We start from the raw sequence: 16,690 nt of genomic DNA, 5'->3' as shown, positions 1-16,690 counted from the left end.
TCCACTGTAGCCATCCACCAACCCATTCCACCCCTTCAGCAGTCCCTCCAGCCGGAAGGAGTGGCTGGGTGAAAACCTACTTGGACAACCAACAAAACATTCCACGTGACTTTGTGTCACGGCTCAGAGGCATTACGTCCTAACACAAGATACTAATGTAAATGCAATTTATATAGCACTTCTACCTGGAGGCCTCGTTGCGCTGTATTCATACCGCTGTGGATCCCATCCTGGCTTTCCTGTGACATGTCCACTCCTGGGCACCTCCAAGGTGTAGCCAGTCATCTAACCGCTGCTGGGGCCGTTGTGGAGATTAAGAAAGGTATTGCCCAGAGTCACAGAGTGGGACCCATGATTAGACTAGGCACCGAGGCGAGAATTATTGGGTCCGAGGAAATTGAGTCCAAGAGCCGCCGAGGCGGGAATTGAACGCTGGTCCCAGGCCAGACCTCTGCATCAGGGTCTGCCGCTCTAACCATTGAGCCAAGCTTCTACAGTTTGCATTTGTTCCTAGTAAGCATCTGGGAATGCAATTGTGAGGATCAAATCTGAAACCCACCCGCCCTCTCTATATAAAGCATGCCAGCTGACACCTAGTCCTGAAAGGACAGCAGTACTTGATCACGATATACATAAGTATACTAAGATAGGCAACAGACTCGCGCACGCTAATACGCAAGCTGCTATATCCTTAGTCAGCCCTTACTGAACGCAAACAAACACCACATGACTACGCACATTTGGTCTGTCATGAAAAACGTAAGGCCACCAATGAATGCTTATTTGTGCACAAAAAAACCAAGAGTAGCTTTATCTCGGTTCAAAAGAACCATAAAAGTTCAGCAATAATAGTTTTTACAGTTTATGAAACAAACACAATAAAAGATTTAGAAAACGAACAAATCATACAATTCCAGCAATATAGAGTTCGTTGCATACATTAATCAATTTGAAAAGCATGATACTACACCAGTCATTATAAGCATCTTTTACTCGTAAAGCTTCCTAATAGCCATAGAGACTTTTATAAAATTGGTCACAGTGGTACAAATATCCACAGTAGCCAATGTGTTAAGAACATTAAAACCATTAATATATGTACAGAGGCGAATCTTCCTTATTAATGGAAATAAAAATCTACTTCTCGCAGTTTTATAAAAAGTGCAGAATAGAACAAAGTGCACAGTGCTTTGACTCAAGAAGTTATCACACGGACAAGGCATCAGAATATCGGCATACTCACTTTGGCATGGGAATGGCAACAAAAAGTGCACAGTGCATAAACAAAATCTAGTTAGCTTAAATTTAATCTGCAGGTTAGTAGAGAAAGTTAAATAGTATTGCAGTGGGACAGGGAAACTCTGTAATAAACCCATCTCCCCATGGAGAAGTGTGGCTCAATGGTTAGAGCGGCAGACCCTGATGCAGAGGTCTAGCCTGGGACCAGGGTTCAATTCCCCGCCTCGGTGGGTCTTGAGCTCAAAAATTCCACAGACCAGATAATTCTCGCTATGGTGCCTATTCCAATCATGAAGTCCCACTCTGCAACTCTGAGCAATAGCATGCTTAATCTCCACAACGGCCCCCACATCGCTAAGGATGCCTGGCCTCCACCTTGGGGGTGCCCAGGAGTGGACACCTCACAGGGAAAGCTAGGATGGGTTCCACAGCGGTATTCGTACAAGCGCCTTGAGACCCTTGCGGGTGAGTAGTGCGCTATACAAGTATCAATTTACATTTATGCTGTGGATCGCACGTATTACCCCTAGTATAGTACTCCTCTTTAATTATGTCCTTGGCCTTTGGAGGGATACTTTCAGGATTTTCATAAACATTCCCCAATCCTATCTCGTGGTATTTTTCCCTCAGATAGGGAAGGCAAGGTATCATTAACCCTTTGGATGCATGCAACATTTTCCCGCAGTGCAGGATAATTTCGCACATGCGCAATTCGGACTGCTCCCGGCCGTCCGACGTACACGTCACCCGTAGCGTCGGACGGCTGGGAGCCGGCCGACGCATACAAAGGGTTAAACCATTGTCCAAATTTTGACAGTCTTTGATTACTTCACTTGAAAATGCTGGGGCTTCTGATCTTTGCCCATAAAAGCAGGGGGGGCACTGCCTATGCGGTCCTCTATAAAATCTAATCCTAGTTCCTTGTGACAGATAAGGGTAGGGGCACTGTTTGGGGTCATCAAAAATCTTTTGGTGGATTTGTTTTCAAATACTTGAATCTGTCAGCTTTTATGATGTCCCCAAACGGCTGCCCCATAGGTTGCAACAGGGAGACATTTGGCTCTATAGAGAGTAATTAATTTCCTCACGGACTTGTGTCCTAATTTGCAAGCACAACAAAATAGCATGTCCACAGCCCTACTTGTCTGTTGGGCTCTTGCAGTTAAAAGTGGCTCCCATTTCAACTGGTTACTGAATACGTTGCCCAAATATGAAAAGTTAACTACATTTTCAATTATTTTGCCCTTTACAACAAAGGTTTTAGTTTTTGTGGTCTTCAGGCCACATACCATTATATAAGATTCAATAAAATTCACTTTGAAATCGAGGGAAGACTTAAAAACGGTAATAGCATTGTGAGATTTCTGTGGACTATTAGCTGTCCTTGCCATTAAGACTGTGTCATCTCCATATGATAGTAAAGGGACAAATGTATTGCCAATTTTGGGAAAATCGAGATCCCTTCGTAATAAAACCCTCACCAGTCAGTTTGTGTGAATTAAAAACAGGAGTGGGACTAGCATACACCCTTGCTGGACTCCCTCTGTTGAGATGATTGGTCTTTTTACCCCCCTTGAGAACCATATCTTACAGCGACTGCGATACTGAAGTGTAGCCTACGGAGGAGGGTTAATAGTGCTTCTTCAACACCCATACTTCCCATTATGGCCCACAATTTATCTCAGTTAACAGTGTCTAAGGCACTAGATAAGTCCATGAAGGCCAGGTGGATGGAACCCTTCCTGGCCCTCACATACTTATTAACTATTAAGGACAAATTGAGACATTGCTCAGTCATGCCCATACCCCTCCTAAAGCCATAATGTGTTTTGGATATAGCCCCTGTGGTGGATGCCCAGTCCTCTAGACGTGCAAGGAGAACCCTTCCCAGTACCTTGGCTGTGGTATCAATCAGTGAGATTGGCCTATGACATTCAGGTCACTCCTACTGCCCTTTTTGAAAACTGGGACGACAATTGCTCCCTTCCACATCGTAGGCAAAGGGCCGATAATAGGTGCTTTACAAATATTCATCAACAGTGGTGCCCATAGGTAAAGGTTTCTTTTAAATCAATCAATGGGAACCCCATCTGGGCCTGGAGTTTTCAGGCAAGTCTCCTGTACTAAAGCCTCCTCCACCTAAGCAACTTTGATGGACAGGCTGAGTGGGTGGCTGTAGTTAAGTCAATGGGAATAACCCTTGGATTCTCCTCCATTATCTTGTGCTGCGGGTTAAAAACACATGTGAAGGAAGCTTCCCAGGCTTCCCCCAGATTCAGCAAGGCCATCTGTCTCACTTCTTCAGTGAAATGAGGACGGTTGATCATTGCTCAACATTTTTTAGAGTCTTTTAGGGATCCCGCTCTTTTTTGATCTTCCAATGCTATCCACCTCAATTCTGCCTTTCTATTTTCGATCACATTTTTATAACTATACCTTGTAGATTTAATTAGATCTCTTTCACAAGGAGTGGTGCAAAGGGCCTTTTTAATTCCTTAAGGGTCCTAGAGCATTCAGTGTTAAACCAACAGGGCTCTACGGGTTTCTTTTGGAGGACATTCCTGGTTAGCCTTTTGGGTATGTCTAAGCAAAGTAGCTCAATCTCAAAACAAGGTCGACCAAGGAGGAGTCTAACTGCAAGCAGCCAACTATTGAATGGAAATTTCCTTTGATGGTATCTTCCTGAAACTTAAGAGGGTTTATCTGCGGTCAATTTAGCCTTACTCCTTTATTTGGGTGATATAGAATCGGTCGATTATCCCCCTCCCCACAATGAGGAGATAGTGATCACTGGCACAATTAGGCTTCACCATGAAACTATGAACAAGAATAGTGAAGTTCCTAGACATTAACACAAAGTCAATGGAGCTGGCCCTACCACACCAACATAGGTGAGGCACTGTGAGGGAGCGTTACAGACATAATATTTATAAAACATAAATCATTACCTACAACGATAGAATTTAAGGCTTTACCCTGAAGCAAGTGAATACGAGTCTATGGCTGGCCCTCACTATCTTCCAGCCCACACACGTGTTGGAATTTGTGCTTACAGATTGTGCAATTAAAATCCTCAGCCCAGAGGATGCATAAAGGCTGCCACTTTGTGGTGACTTGGGTAATTTCCAATTGAAGGGACTCTATCACATGACAGTATTTTTTGTTAAAGATGTTATAATACCAATTCACAAGTAGTACTTTGACCTTGGCTAGGTTTGAAAACCTAATTAATTGGTACCAGGGTGTTCAACTTGTACAGTTGGCTTTTACAGAGCCATATTTTACAGAGATGAATACCCAGATCCCTCCCTTGGCCCTTCCCACAGGAGATTGAGTTGCAGGTACACAGAAGTATTGGAAACCATCTTTCAAAATATCAAATCTAGGCCATGTTTCCTGGAGGCAAATCATATTGAAACCTTTAATAAAACCAAGCCAGTGCTCGTTATTCAGTTTTGAAAGAATTCCTGCAATGTTCCATGATGTAATTTTAAAAATTGAAGTGGTGTTTCTGGCCTCCAGGTCGTATTATCAGGTACATAAGGTGTATCGCTAACTCGGGGCGCAATCCCTTCAGCTTCAGCTGCTTCTTCATATGTGACCATCCCTTGGTTATTGCATGGCTGTAACAAACCCCCTACCTCTACTGCCTGGCCCAACTACTCTTGTAGTCAATTGGTATTGGTTAGGCCTGAAAGGATTTCACAGCGGTTTGGGTAGGTGATCGGCTGTAACTGCGTGAAATGATAGATTTTAGGACCTGTCAGGGGTGACATTTCTCTAAAACTATATCCCCTATGGGGGGATAGAAAAATCCTAAGGGGAAGGCCCTTATGGGGTCATTCTCACCAAGTGCTTCCTTGAAGCACATCAGTAGAGAAAGCACATACCCAGGGTCCTTAAAGTTGAGAAACACACAATCCCCTCCACAGATTTTTCTGTGCACCCCAGCTAACTCACCCTCCGAGCCATATTGATGTTTTCGACCAAATTTGTCTGAGGTGATGTTTTGCCATGTGTTGGACCTGGCCCTTTTGGCAGGTTCACCCCGAGACTTTTTGCTTTTTCCTAGCCTGTTTCTGGAACCTGGGTTGGTGATTTTAGGTCTCTGCGCACTTTTTCACTGTGGTACAGTGTAAAGTGCGTGTGCTCTCTATGTATGTGTGGTGAGTGACCTGCCCTCCCATAGGAATGAATGGGGAATATGTATGCCCATGGTAGTTCCTGATGTGTGGGGAGTGCAGGGTCGAGTTTGATATGTGCGAACTCGTGAGATTGAATGCTGCGTAATGGTGTATGCGGCATGGTTGTGTCTAGTCCAGAAGTGCCACTTTTAGAAGTTGGCATATTTGTGTAGTGAGTCTGCTGGCACGTGATTGGCTGGTGAGCCTGGCCTAGGAGTGCCTGGGCCTGCTTGTGGATTGACTGTCTGGTTTGAGTGTGACAGGGGCTGCAGAGCCCCAGGAGGTTGTCTGAGTCAGCCCGTGGATGAAAGGCAGCATCTGCTGCCAGGGAAGTGGGAGGAGATTAGCACCTGATAGTGAAGGGCTGTGCCTGCCTTCCACAATGCTGGCTCCACCCCCCCGCTGGGCGACTGTCACCTCTGTCCCTGATACTGAAGGGACTTCCCTATAACCAGTCCTAGCTGGTTCTCACACTGCCTACACAAAGACTTCAAAGACTTTTCTGTGTATAAGAAGGGGCTGTGTCCCCTTCCAAAATGTTCTTGTTTCTAACTTGAATCTGCCAGGGGCGTGCTGCTGCTGGGGCTCAGGGGAATCCCTGAGCCCTGCCCAGCCCTGGACTCCTGATGGACTTGTCCTGAACCCCTGAAGGACTATGTGGAGGACTGTGGGGGCACTAGTGCCTGAGAGGTGCTTTACTTGGACTTTTGCTGGACTGGTGACCTTTGGTTGCCTATAGCGCTGGAAGCGCTTTATTTTTCCCTTCTAGTGCTTGGAGGCGCTTTTTCTGGACCTTCAGCGCTGGGGAGCGCTGTGAATTGCCTGCAGTGCTTAAGAGCGCTTTATTTTCCTTATTACGCTTTTCTCTGCCGCTGCCCGGGGCCTACAATCATCAGAGCCCTTGGCCGGGGATCGCCGAGTGAGACCGAAGCATCTGCGCTCCCATTGGCGGAGAGCATCGAGCCCCCTCAGTGACGCCGCACTGGGATTGGCCCCAGCCCCGCCGAGTCATCGGCAGAGCCGCGCGGCGATTGGCTGAGGCGTCAGCGTCATCGGAGGCTCGTCCCGGGAGCCGCACCGCCATTGGCTGGCTCCCGGGTGTCTGCTGAGGCCGCCATGAGGGAGTCCGGCCGAAGAATGAGCCTGGGCCACGAGGGCTCCGCTTTCCGAAGTCCCGGTCCCGGGATGGGGGACCGGGTGAAGCGTGGCCTGTTGCTGGGGCTCCCGCGTGCTGAGGGAGCCCCAGAAGAGAGAGAGAAGTCCGGTGCGAGGCTCCCCGAATGGAGGGAGAGCCCCGAGTAAGGAGCAGAAGCAGCACCGCGATCGCCGAGAACAACCCGGTGAGTGAAAGGGCTGGGGGCTCCGTGATGTTGCTGGCAGTGCCGGTGGAGGCACAAGGTCAAGAGCGGTCCCGTATGGCAGTGGGCCGCTCCAACGTGGAGATAGTGGTGCGGGAAGGGCGGCCCCGGTTGGCAGCGGGTCGCCCCAACGTTGTTTAGAGCCCCGAGAGGCTCCGTAGGGGCGCAGGTCGGTGCCTGTGTAGGCACAGCGTCCGGGGGCACTTTCATTTACTTTAAGAGCCTGAGAGGCTCAAGGGGGACATTCGTTTTAAAAGTCCCACGGAGGACTTGGGGGCATGTGTATTTCTAGAGCCAAATGGCTCCAACGCCCCACAGCTGTTTAAGAGCCTGTGTGGCTTCAACGGTGTGGACACGAGTGTCTTCAGAGCCTGTGTGGCTCAGCAGTTGGCGCAGTCCTGTTCTAGGGTCAGTGAGGACCCTGTCGCAGTTTGTCTCCAGCTGCCCAGCAATTAGTGGGCAACTGCACCGTTTAGGCGCAAGATGGAGAGTGAGTCCCTGAGAGGGACAGAGATGGCACAGAGGTGCCCGGCCAGTCACAGCTGCGCAGCACTTAGTGCCAGCTGCAGCGTTTAGGCCCTTGTGAGTGTTCTCAGGTGCCCAACAAGTAGTGGGCACCTGCACCGTTTAGGCCCCTGACATTGAGACTCAGGGCGTCCTAGCCCCAACAAGGCCAGTTGGCCTAGGGACTGCCACAGGTGGTGGCTTATGTAGGTTTTGCGCAATTGTGTGGTTTTTCCTTGCACCTCTGAATGTTTTAGGCATCATGTGTCTTTGCGCTATTGAGTTGTGTCTTTCTTTCCCCGCGCTGCACCTCTGAATGTTTTAGGCGTCATGTGTCTCCTAGCGCTGGACCTCTGAATGTGTTTGTGATGCATCATGTGCTTTGTTCTTAACACCGCTGAATGTGTAGGTTTATACATAATGTGTTTCCCTTTACTACTCCTCTGAATGTATATTTATGCATCATGGGTAATGTGTTCTTTCCAAGACCCCTAAACGCTGTGTGATACTTAGGTGGTTTTCCTTTACTACTCCTCTGAATGTATATTTATGCATCATGGGTAATGTGTTCTTTCCTAGACCCCTAAATGCTGTGTGATACTTAGGTGGTTGTTCTTTCTTTGATACAGGTGGTCCTAGTGAGGTCCTGGTCCCCTGCGTGACATTCTCCTAAGGTGGTTAGGGTTGCGTAGGTGGTACTTACCTGTTACCAGTAGATACTGGTTGTGATTTATAACTGTTATTTTGTTTTATATCTTCTTTTCTATGATCTACAAAGTACTATTTCTAAAAGTGTTGATTCTGACAGTGGCCCATGTGGCCCTGTCCTGTACATAATCCCTTATGAATATTGCCCGTGCCAGTTGGCACAATGTACATGTGTGATTTCTATCTGATGTGATTTTTACAATACAGAAGTTATTTTTATAATAACCTTGTGTGGAGTTCCTTTTGTGGTGTGCCTAGGATGTTGTTGCTGTTGTGTGCTGGCGCAAATGCTTTACACATTGCCTCCGAGTTTAGCCTGACTGCTCGTGCCAAGGGGGTGAGCAGGGGTTATCTTGGCGTGTGACTCCCTACCCCCTGACTAGAATGGTGGTTTCTGCCTGGCTTTGGCGTCAGCCTTAGCCTACCAGAAATAGCCAGTTCTAACATTGTTGGTCAGCGGTGCGGATTTGGACTTGTGTTTGCGCAGTGCCACAGCGACAACTGGCTACATTACAAAACTCTGCATTTTTTCAGATAGTCACATGTTTGGGATTATTGTTTTTGATGTTGTTTTTCCTCAAGAGTGTCATTTTTAGATGGTGTTCCTGCGCTTTATGTTTAGTGGCAGATGAGAGAAAATGACAGGGCGGGACACCAGTAGAGGGGGAGATTCCCATAGATTAGGAATCCCTTGCTGGGTCCAGTGGCCAATCCCAATTCCTGTCCCTGTGTGGGTAGATGGAAGAGAGGGAGTGTGGAGGAGAAATGGCTTGCTTGGGAGGGTGGTTATCCCCTGAGTGTAGTGTGTGTGTCTGGATTCCCCAGTATGGTAGGATCCAGTGGTGGCAGCTTAAATGTGTCCAGTGCGTGAAGTCCCATTCCCAGTTCCCAGAGTATGGTGCCTGGTGCTCAGTAGAAGGTACAGGTTGAGAGTCAGGGGCAGTGAGAAACTGTCCCACCAGTCTGGAGGAGGAGTGTGTGGATGAGTAGTGTCTTGAACTGGAGGAGTTGGTGTGAGTTTTTTTAAGGAGCTTGCACGGGAGGTGTACGTCTGGTGGTGTGCAGGAGGTCCTGCAGAGGCACTGGACAAGAAGGTGGATGTCTGGCGGTGTGCTAGATGTCTTGCAGAGGCATTAGGGAGTGATTCTAAAAGTATTGGCTTGTGTATCTGATGATCCTGTGTAGGTGAAGAGGTTCATGTGTAGCCCAGCTAGGTCCCATTAGGATGGTAGGGGTGTAGGGGCTCACGTCCTGTCTCAGTGGAGGCGGAGTGAGTGTGGGACGGTGTGTCTCACGTTGGCCCGAAACCCTGTCTCAGGGCCTGGAGGGTTCCCTAAGGGAGCGCCAGGTCTGGGGCCTAAGCTGTACTTACAGGTCATTTGAGGAGGATCTTCCTGTGTCTAGAGGATGGGGAGTGTTTGTAACCAGAACTCCGGCGGTCCTGGTGTTGGGCTGTACCGCTCCTAAGTGGAGGGTGCAGAAGTCCTGGTTCGCTGGGCATTTGACCGTCCAGAGTGCTTGACCAATTTTTTGGGGCCTCTGGAGGTCATTCCCCGAGGTGGGGGGAGGCCAGGTTCAGGTTCAGCCTGACCTGGAGGGAAGGGCATCTGTAATCAGTGTCCTGACCGGGTGTTTGGCTTTCAGGGGTACCACTCCAAGGTGGGAGGGTGCAGAACTCTGGAAGGGGGTACAGAGGGACGGTGTACTTCTGACCCCGGTGCAACCTGAGGGTTTAGATCCTAGGTTGGGAGATTGGGAAGCTTCCAGGTCAAGAGGAATCTCTACCAAAGTAGATCAGCTGAAGAGACTGAGGGGACTGCCCTTGCTGTGGGATCTGGGGCTCACCTGCAGTTTGTTGTTTCCACTAAGGTAGAGGAAAGGGGACTTTGCTGTGTGCTGTGTCCCCCCACCTGCTTGAAGAGGAACGGTGCTGTGTGCTTTGTACCTCAGAAGTGAAATAGTTTCCAGGTGGTACACCAGTGACAGAGTGAGGTCCTGATCTGGTAGGAGAGTTGTGTTCTGGTGGGTGCTTCCCTGTGAGGGTGCGGAAACCCAGAAGTAGAGGTAGGGTGGAGCATTCTTGCCCGTGACCTCTGGTCAGCCTGAGGGTGTGGTCCCTAGGTTGAAGGATCAGTGGTAGTTGTAGCTACACTGAGAGAGAGAGTGGAGAATGGATATTGTGTGCCAGGGGTTACTACCCCCCACTCTGTGGAATAGTCAGGACCTGTGATTTGGATGGCCTAGGGCCTGGTCTTGGCCGTGGATGACTAGAGAGTACCAGTGGGGTATCCTAGTTGGGTCAGAGAGTTTTTGTTGAGGGAAATCTACGTGGGTTCAGAGTGGCGAAAAACAGGAGGGTGTCCCTGCCGTGCAGGCCCGTGTACGTGTTTTGTCGCCCAAAGCAGTGAAGCCCATCAGTGGAGTGATTGGTCTACCCTGCGTTTTGGCTGGAAGTGGGTTGTGTTGGACCTGGCCCTTTTGGCAGGTTCACCCCGAGACTTTTTGCTTTTTCCTAGCCTGTTTCTGGAACCTGGGTTGGTGATTTTAGGCCTCTGCGCACTTTTTCACTGTGGTACAGTGTAAAGTGCGTGTGCTCTCTGTGTATGTGTGGTGAGTGACCTGCCCTCCCATAGGAATGAATGGGGAATATGTATGCCCATGGTAGTTCCTGATGTGTGGGGAGTGCAGGGTCGAGTTTGATATGTGCGAACTCGTGAGATTGAATGCTGCGTAATGGTGTATGCGGCATGGTTGTGTCTAGTCCAGAAGTGCCACTTTTAGAAGTTGGCATATTTGTGTAGTGAGTCTGCTGGCACGTGATTGGCTGGTGAGCCTGGCCCAGGAGTGCCTGGGCCTGCTTGTGGATTGACTGTCTGGTATGAGTGTGACAGGGGCTGCAGAGCCCCAGGAGGTTGTCTGAGTCAGCCCGTGGATGAAAGGCATCATCTGCTGCCAGGGAAGTGGGAGGAGATTAGCACCTGATAGTGAAGGGCTGTGCCTGCCTTCCACAATGCTGGCTCCACCCCCCCGCTGGGCGACTGTCACCTCTGTCCCTGATACTGAAGGATACAGTAAAGGGGGTGGTGATGGACAGAGTATTCCGAATTAATGCAAAACACTCCTACCCAGTCACAGATCAGGGCTTGATCCATCACCGTTTTTTAGCTCACTGCACCATCCCAGTTCAGAACCTGGCTATATGCAAATTAGTCTGTCCCTGGCCCAGTGCATCATGGGAACAGGGCAGACCAAACTACCAAGCCAATTCTTCACTAGAAAGGAAACAAGCTTCCGGGGACCGGTTTCTGGCATTACAGCCGTCTTCGGCCCGGCTTGCTTGAATCCTGATGGTGCAGTGAGCAAGGGACTCGCATCCGAGCATACCCTTCCACGCTTATGGTGGCCAAAACGATACAGTAAAGGGGGTGGTGATGGACAGAGTATTCCGAATTAATGCAGAACACTCCTACCCAGTCACAGATCAGGGCTTGATCCATCACCGTTTTTTAGCTCACTGCACCATCCCAGTTCAGAACCTGGCTATATGCAAATTAGTCTGTCCCTGGCCCAGTGCATCATGGGAACAGGGCAGACCAAACTACCAAGCCAATTCTTCACTAGAAAGGAAACAAGCTTCCGGGGACCGGTTTCTGGCATTACAGCCGTCTTCGGCCCGGCTTGCTTGAATCCTGATGGTGCAGTGAGCAAGGGACTCGCATCCGAGCATACCCTTCCACGCTTATGGTGGCCAAAACGATACAGTAAAGGGGGTGGTGATGGACAGAGTATTCCGAATTAATGCAGAACACTCCTACCCAGTCACAGATCAGGGCTTGATCCATCACCGTTTTTTAGCTCACTGCACCATCCCAGTTCAGAACCTGGCTATATGCAAATTAGTCTGTCCCTGGCCCAGTGCATCATGGGAACAGGGCAGACCAAACTACCAAGCCAATTCTTCACTAGAAAGGAAACAAGCTTCCGGGGACCGGTTTCTGGCATTACAGCCGTCTTCGGCCCGGCTTGCTTGAATCCTGATGGTGCAGTGAGCAAGGGACTCGCATCCGAGCATACCCTTCCACGCTTATGGTGGCCAAAACGATACAGTAAAGGGGGTGGTGATGGACAGAGTATTCCGAATTAATGCAGAACACTCCTACCCAGTCACAGATCAGGGCTTGATCCATCACCGTTTTTTAGCTCACTGCACCATCCCAGTTCAGAACCTGGCTATATGCAAATTAGTCTGTCCCTGGCCCAGTGCATCATGGGAACAGGGCAGACCAAACTACCAAGCCAATTCTTCACTAGAAAGGAAACAAGCTTCCGGGGACCGGTTTCTGGCATTACAGCCGTCTTCGGCCCGGCTTGCTTGAATCCTGATGGTGCAGTGAGCAAGGGACTCGCATCCGAGCATACCCTTCCACGCTTGCATGCACCATCAGGATTCAAGCAAGCCGGGCCGAAGACGGCTGTAATGCCAGAAACCGGTCCCCGGAAGCTTGTTTCCTTCCCAGTGTAAGAATTGGCTTTTGTAGTTTGGTTTGCCCTGTTCCCATCATGCACTGGGACAGGAACAGACTAATTTGCATACAGCCAGGTTCTGAAACTGGGATGGTGCAATGAGCTAAAAAACGGTGTTGGATCTAGCCCTGATCTTTTGACTGGGTGAGAGTATTCTGCTTAATTCAGAGACTCTGTCCCTCACCACCCCTTGTTGTAAATATTCCTGATACTGAAGGGACTTCCCTATAACCAGTCCTAGCTGGTTCTCACACTGCCTACACAAAGACTTCAAAGACTTTTCTGTGTATAAGAAGGGGCTGTGTCCCCTTCCAAAATGTTCTTGTTTCTAACTTGAATCTGCCAGGGGCGTGCTGCTGCTGGGGCTCAGGGGAATCCCTGAGCCCTGCCCAGCCCCTGGACTCCTGATGGACTTGTCCTGAACCCCTGAAGGACTATGTGGAGGACTGTGGGGGCACTAGTGCCTGAGAGGCGCTTTACTTGGACTTTTGCTGGACTGGTGACCTTTGGTTGCCTATAGCGCTGGGAGCGCTTTATTTTTCCCTTCTAGTGCTTGGAGGCGCTTTTTCTGGACCTTCAGCGCTGGGGAGCGCTGTGAATTGCCTGCAGCGCTTAAGAGCGCTTTATTTTCCTTATTACGCTTTTCTCTGCCGCTGCCCGGGGCCTACAATCATCAGAGCCCTTGGCCGGGGATCGCCGAGAGAGACCGAAGCATCCGCGCTCCCATTGGCGGAGAGCGACGAGCCCCCTCAGTGATGCCGCGCTGGGATTGGCCCCAGCCCCGCCGCATCATCGGCAGAGCCGTGCGGCGATTGGCTGAGGCGTCAGCATCATCGGAGGCTTGTCCCGGGAGCCGCACTGCCATTGGCTGGCTCCCAGGTGTCTGCTGAGGCCGCCATGAGGGAGTCCGGCCGAAGAATGAGCCTGGGGCCACGAGGGCTCCGCTTTCCGAAGTCCCGGTCCCGAGATGGGGGACCGGGTGAAGCGTGGCCTGTTGCTGGGGCTCCCGTGTGCTGAGGGAGCCCCAGAAGAGAGAGAGAAGTCCGGTGAGAGGCTCCCCGAATGGAGGGAGAGCCCCGAGTAAGGAGCAGAAGCAGCACCGCGATCGCCGAGAACAGCCCGGTGAGTGAAAGGGCTGGGGGCTCCGTGATGTTGCTGGTGGTGCCGGTGGAGGCACAAGGTCAAGAGCAGTCCCGTGTGGCAGTGGGCCGCTCCAACGTGGAGATAGTGGTGCGGGAAGGGCGGCCCCGGTTGGCAGCGGGTCGCCCCAACGTTGTTTAGAGCCCCGAGAGGCTCCGTAGGGGCGCAGGTCGGTGCCTGTGTAGGCACAGCGTCCGGGGGCACTTTCATTTACTTTAAGAGCCTGAGAGGCTCAAGGGGGACATTCGTTTTAAAAGTCCCACGGAGGATTTGGGGGCATGTGTATTTCTAGAGCCAAATGCCTCCAATGCCCCACAGCTGTTTAAGAGCCTGTGTGGCTTCAACGGTGTGGACACGAGTGTCTTCAGAGCCTGTGTGGCTCAGCAGTTGGCGCAGTCCTGTTCTAGGGTCAGTGAGGACCCTGTCGCAGTTTGTCTCCAGCTGCCCAGCAATTAGTGGGCAGCTGCACCGTTTAGGCGCAAGATGGAGAGTGAGTCCCTGAGAGGGACAGAGATGGCACAGAGGTGCCCGCCAGTCACAGCTGCGCAGCACTTAGTGCCAGCTGCAGCGTTTAGGCCCTTGTGAGTGTTCTCAGGTGCCCAGCAAGTAGTGGGCACCTGCACCGTTTAGGCCCCTGACATTGAGACTCAGGGCGTCCTAGCCCCAACAAGGCCAGTTGGCCTAGGGACTGCCACAGGTGGTGGCTTATGTAGGTTTTGCGCAATTGTGTGGTTTTTCCTTGCACCTCTGAATGTTTTAGGCATCATGTGTCTTTGCGCTATTGAGTTGTGTCTTTCTTTCCCCCCGCTGCACCTCTGAATGTTTTAGGCGTCATGTGTCTCCTAGCGCTGCACCTCTGAATGTGTTTGTGATGCATCATGTGCTTTGTTCTTAACACCGCTGAATGTGTAGGTTTATACATCATGTGTTTCCCTTTACTACTCCTCTGAATGTATATTTATGCATCATGGGTAATGTGTTCTTTCCTAGACCACTAAACGCTGTGTGATACTTAGGTGGTTTTCCTTTACTACTCCTCTGAATGTATATTTATGCATCATGGGTAATGTGCTCTTTCCTAGACCCCTAAATGCTGTGTGATACTTAGGTGGTTGTTCTTTCTTTGATACAGGTGGTCCTAGTGAGGTCCTGGTCCCCTGCGTGACATTCTCCTAAGGTGGTTAGGGTTGCGTAGGTGGTACTTACCTGTTACCAGTAGATACTGGTTGTGATTTATAACTGTTATTTTGTTTTATATCTTCTTTTCTATGATCTACAAAGTACTATTTCTAAAAGTGTTGATTCTGACAGTGGCCCATGTGGCCCTGTCCTGTACATAATCCCTTATGAATATTGCCCGTGCCAGTTGGCACAATGTACATGTGTGATTTCTATCTGATGTGATTTTTACAATACAGAAGTTATTTTTATAATAACCTTGTGTGGAGTTCCTTTTGTGGTGTGCCTAGGATGTTGTTGCTGTTGTGTGCTGGCGCAAATGCTTTACACATTGCCTCCGAGTTTAGCCTGACTGCTCGTGCCAAGCTACCAAGGGGGTGAGCAGGGGTTATCTTGGCATGTGACTCCCTTGCCCTGACTAGAATGGTGGTTTCTGCCTGGCTTTGGCGTCAGCCTTAGCCTACCAGAAATAGCCAGTTCTAACACCATGGCACCAGAGAACTGATTTAAATATAAGACTGACAGTCTTTGTGGCAGCCAGGAGGGAGAGGGGGGACTCCAGTTAGTATCAGTGTATAGGGGGTGTAGTCTGGTGGTAAACATCATGTATCTTTTGCTCCTTCCCCGCTTAAAGGTGGATCTACTAAGCTGTTGGTATTTGGGTATGCGTAATGGTGTCTGCCCCCAATCGGCAACTCGTGCCCAATGCCATTGAAAACCCCTTGACCCACCTTTAGATTTTTTCCAGGGGGTACTATTTTCCATGGAATCCATTCAGGGGAATTTGTAGGGTGCCTCAAGAGGGACCTAATTTGTGGTCGGGGTCAGTATTGTTGATAGGGGGACGATCATGTCATGGTGTGCAGCATCTTTGTTAGTACTGTGTACGGCCACATCCCTCAGTATTGTGTGTGTTAGTTTTTTCTTTGAGTCCCTTACTATGAGCAAAAGCTGTTCTTCAATGTGAGCCGGGCATTCTAGGATGGGAGCCAACACCTCTGATACCAATTTACTAATTTTGTTAAGAAGAGGAATATCTGCTTTTGCTAGTGTTGCCCCTCTTCCCAGGACCCCCCATGTGCTATTTGTACTTCCTTTTTTTTTTCAAAACAATCTTTATTACAACTTTTTCTTACATTTTACAAACCGGCCGCCCTCCCCCCGTGAGACCAGGTATCATTATGTACAAGCCAAACATAGGTATATACACATTACAAACCTATTTGTACTTCCTATTGAGGGGTCTTGTCTGGTTCTTTTGATCACAGGAGACTAACCCTTTCATTTAAGTCATGCCTCTACCACCTCTAATCTCTTCCTCTTCCCCCCTAATCTGTGTGGGGGTCTACTCTCCCCCCACTCAATTTAAAATAAAGCAAGTTTCCTTCATTGTTAGCAAAGACTTCATCTTTATTACTAATCCTCACCACAGGAGAGAGTGGTACTGGGTTCCTGGATTCAATATCAGTCACAAAAGATTCTGTGGTAACATCTGCAGTTGCCGGAGGGGAGAGATGAGGTGGAGGCTAGTGAGAGTCGCTGCTCAGCAAGCTCAATCTCCTTGCAGATTTACCCCACAGCATTTTGCAGGAAGCCGTCCAGCATGGTACCTATGGAAATAGGGGCTTGCCTGATTTTTCATCTGCCCATAATTTAGTCAACCCAGGCTAGTGGTCAGATAAAGCCAAGCAAAGGGTCGCAACCAGATGTAGCAATATAAAAAATGAGGGTTTTACCTCTAGTTGCGCCTCTCGTTTGCTCCCAATGCTGAGGTAAGACGCTAAGTCCCAGAAACAAAGGGCCAAGAGAATAGGCACAGCCCACCCTTGGACAGCCACTGATGGGTGCAGACTG

The 16,690-nt window shown here is 49.6% G+C and overlaps 1 protein-coding gene across 1 annotated transcript in view; it reads right to left on the bottom strand.

Moving 5' to 3' along the window:
• Positions 1-16,690, bottom strand: part of LOC144783270 (uncharacterized) — a 1,224,061-nt gene that overhangs the window by 495,559 nt on the left and 711,812 nt on the right. The gene's annotated exons all lie outside the window — the stretch shown is intronic.

This window comes from Lissotriton helveticus, chromosome 9, assembly GCF_964261635.1.
Source record: "Lissotriton helveticus chromosome 9, aLisHel1.1, whole genome shotgun sequence".
Lineage (NCBI taxonomy): Eukaryota > Metazoa > Chordata > Amphibia > Caudata > Salamandridae > Lissotriton > Lissotriton helveticus.
The sequence above is the reverse complement of the archived record's forward strand: the minus strand, read 5'-3'. Positions and strand labels throughout refer to the sequence as shown.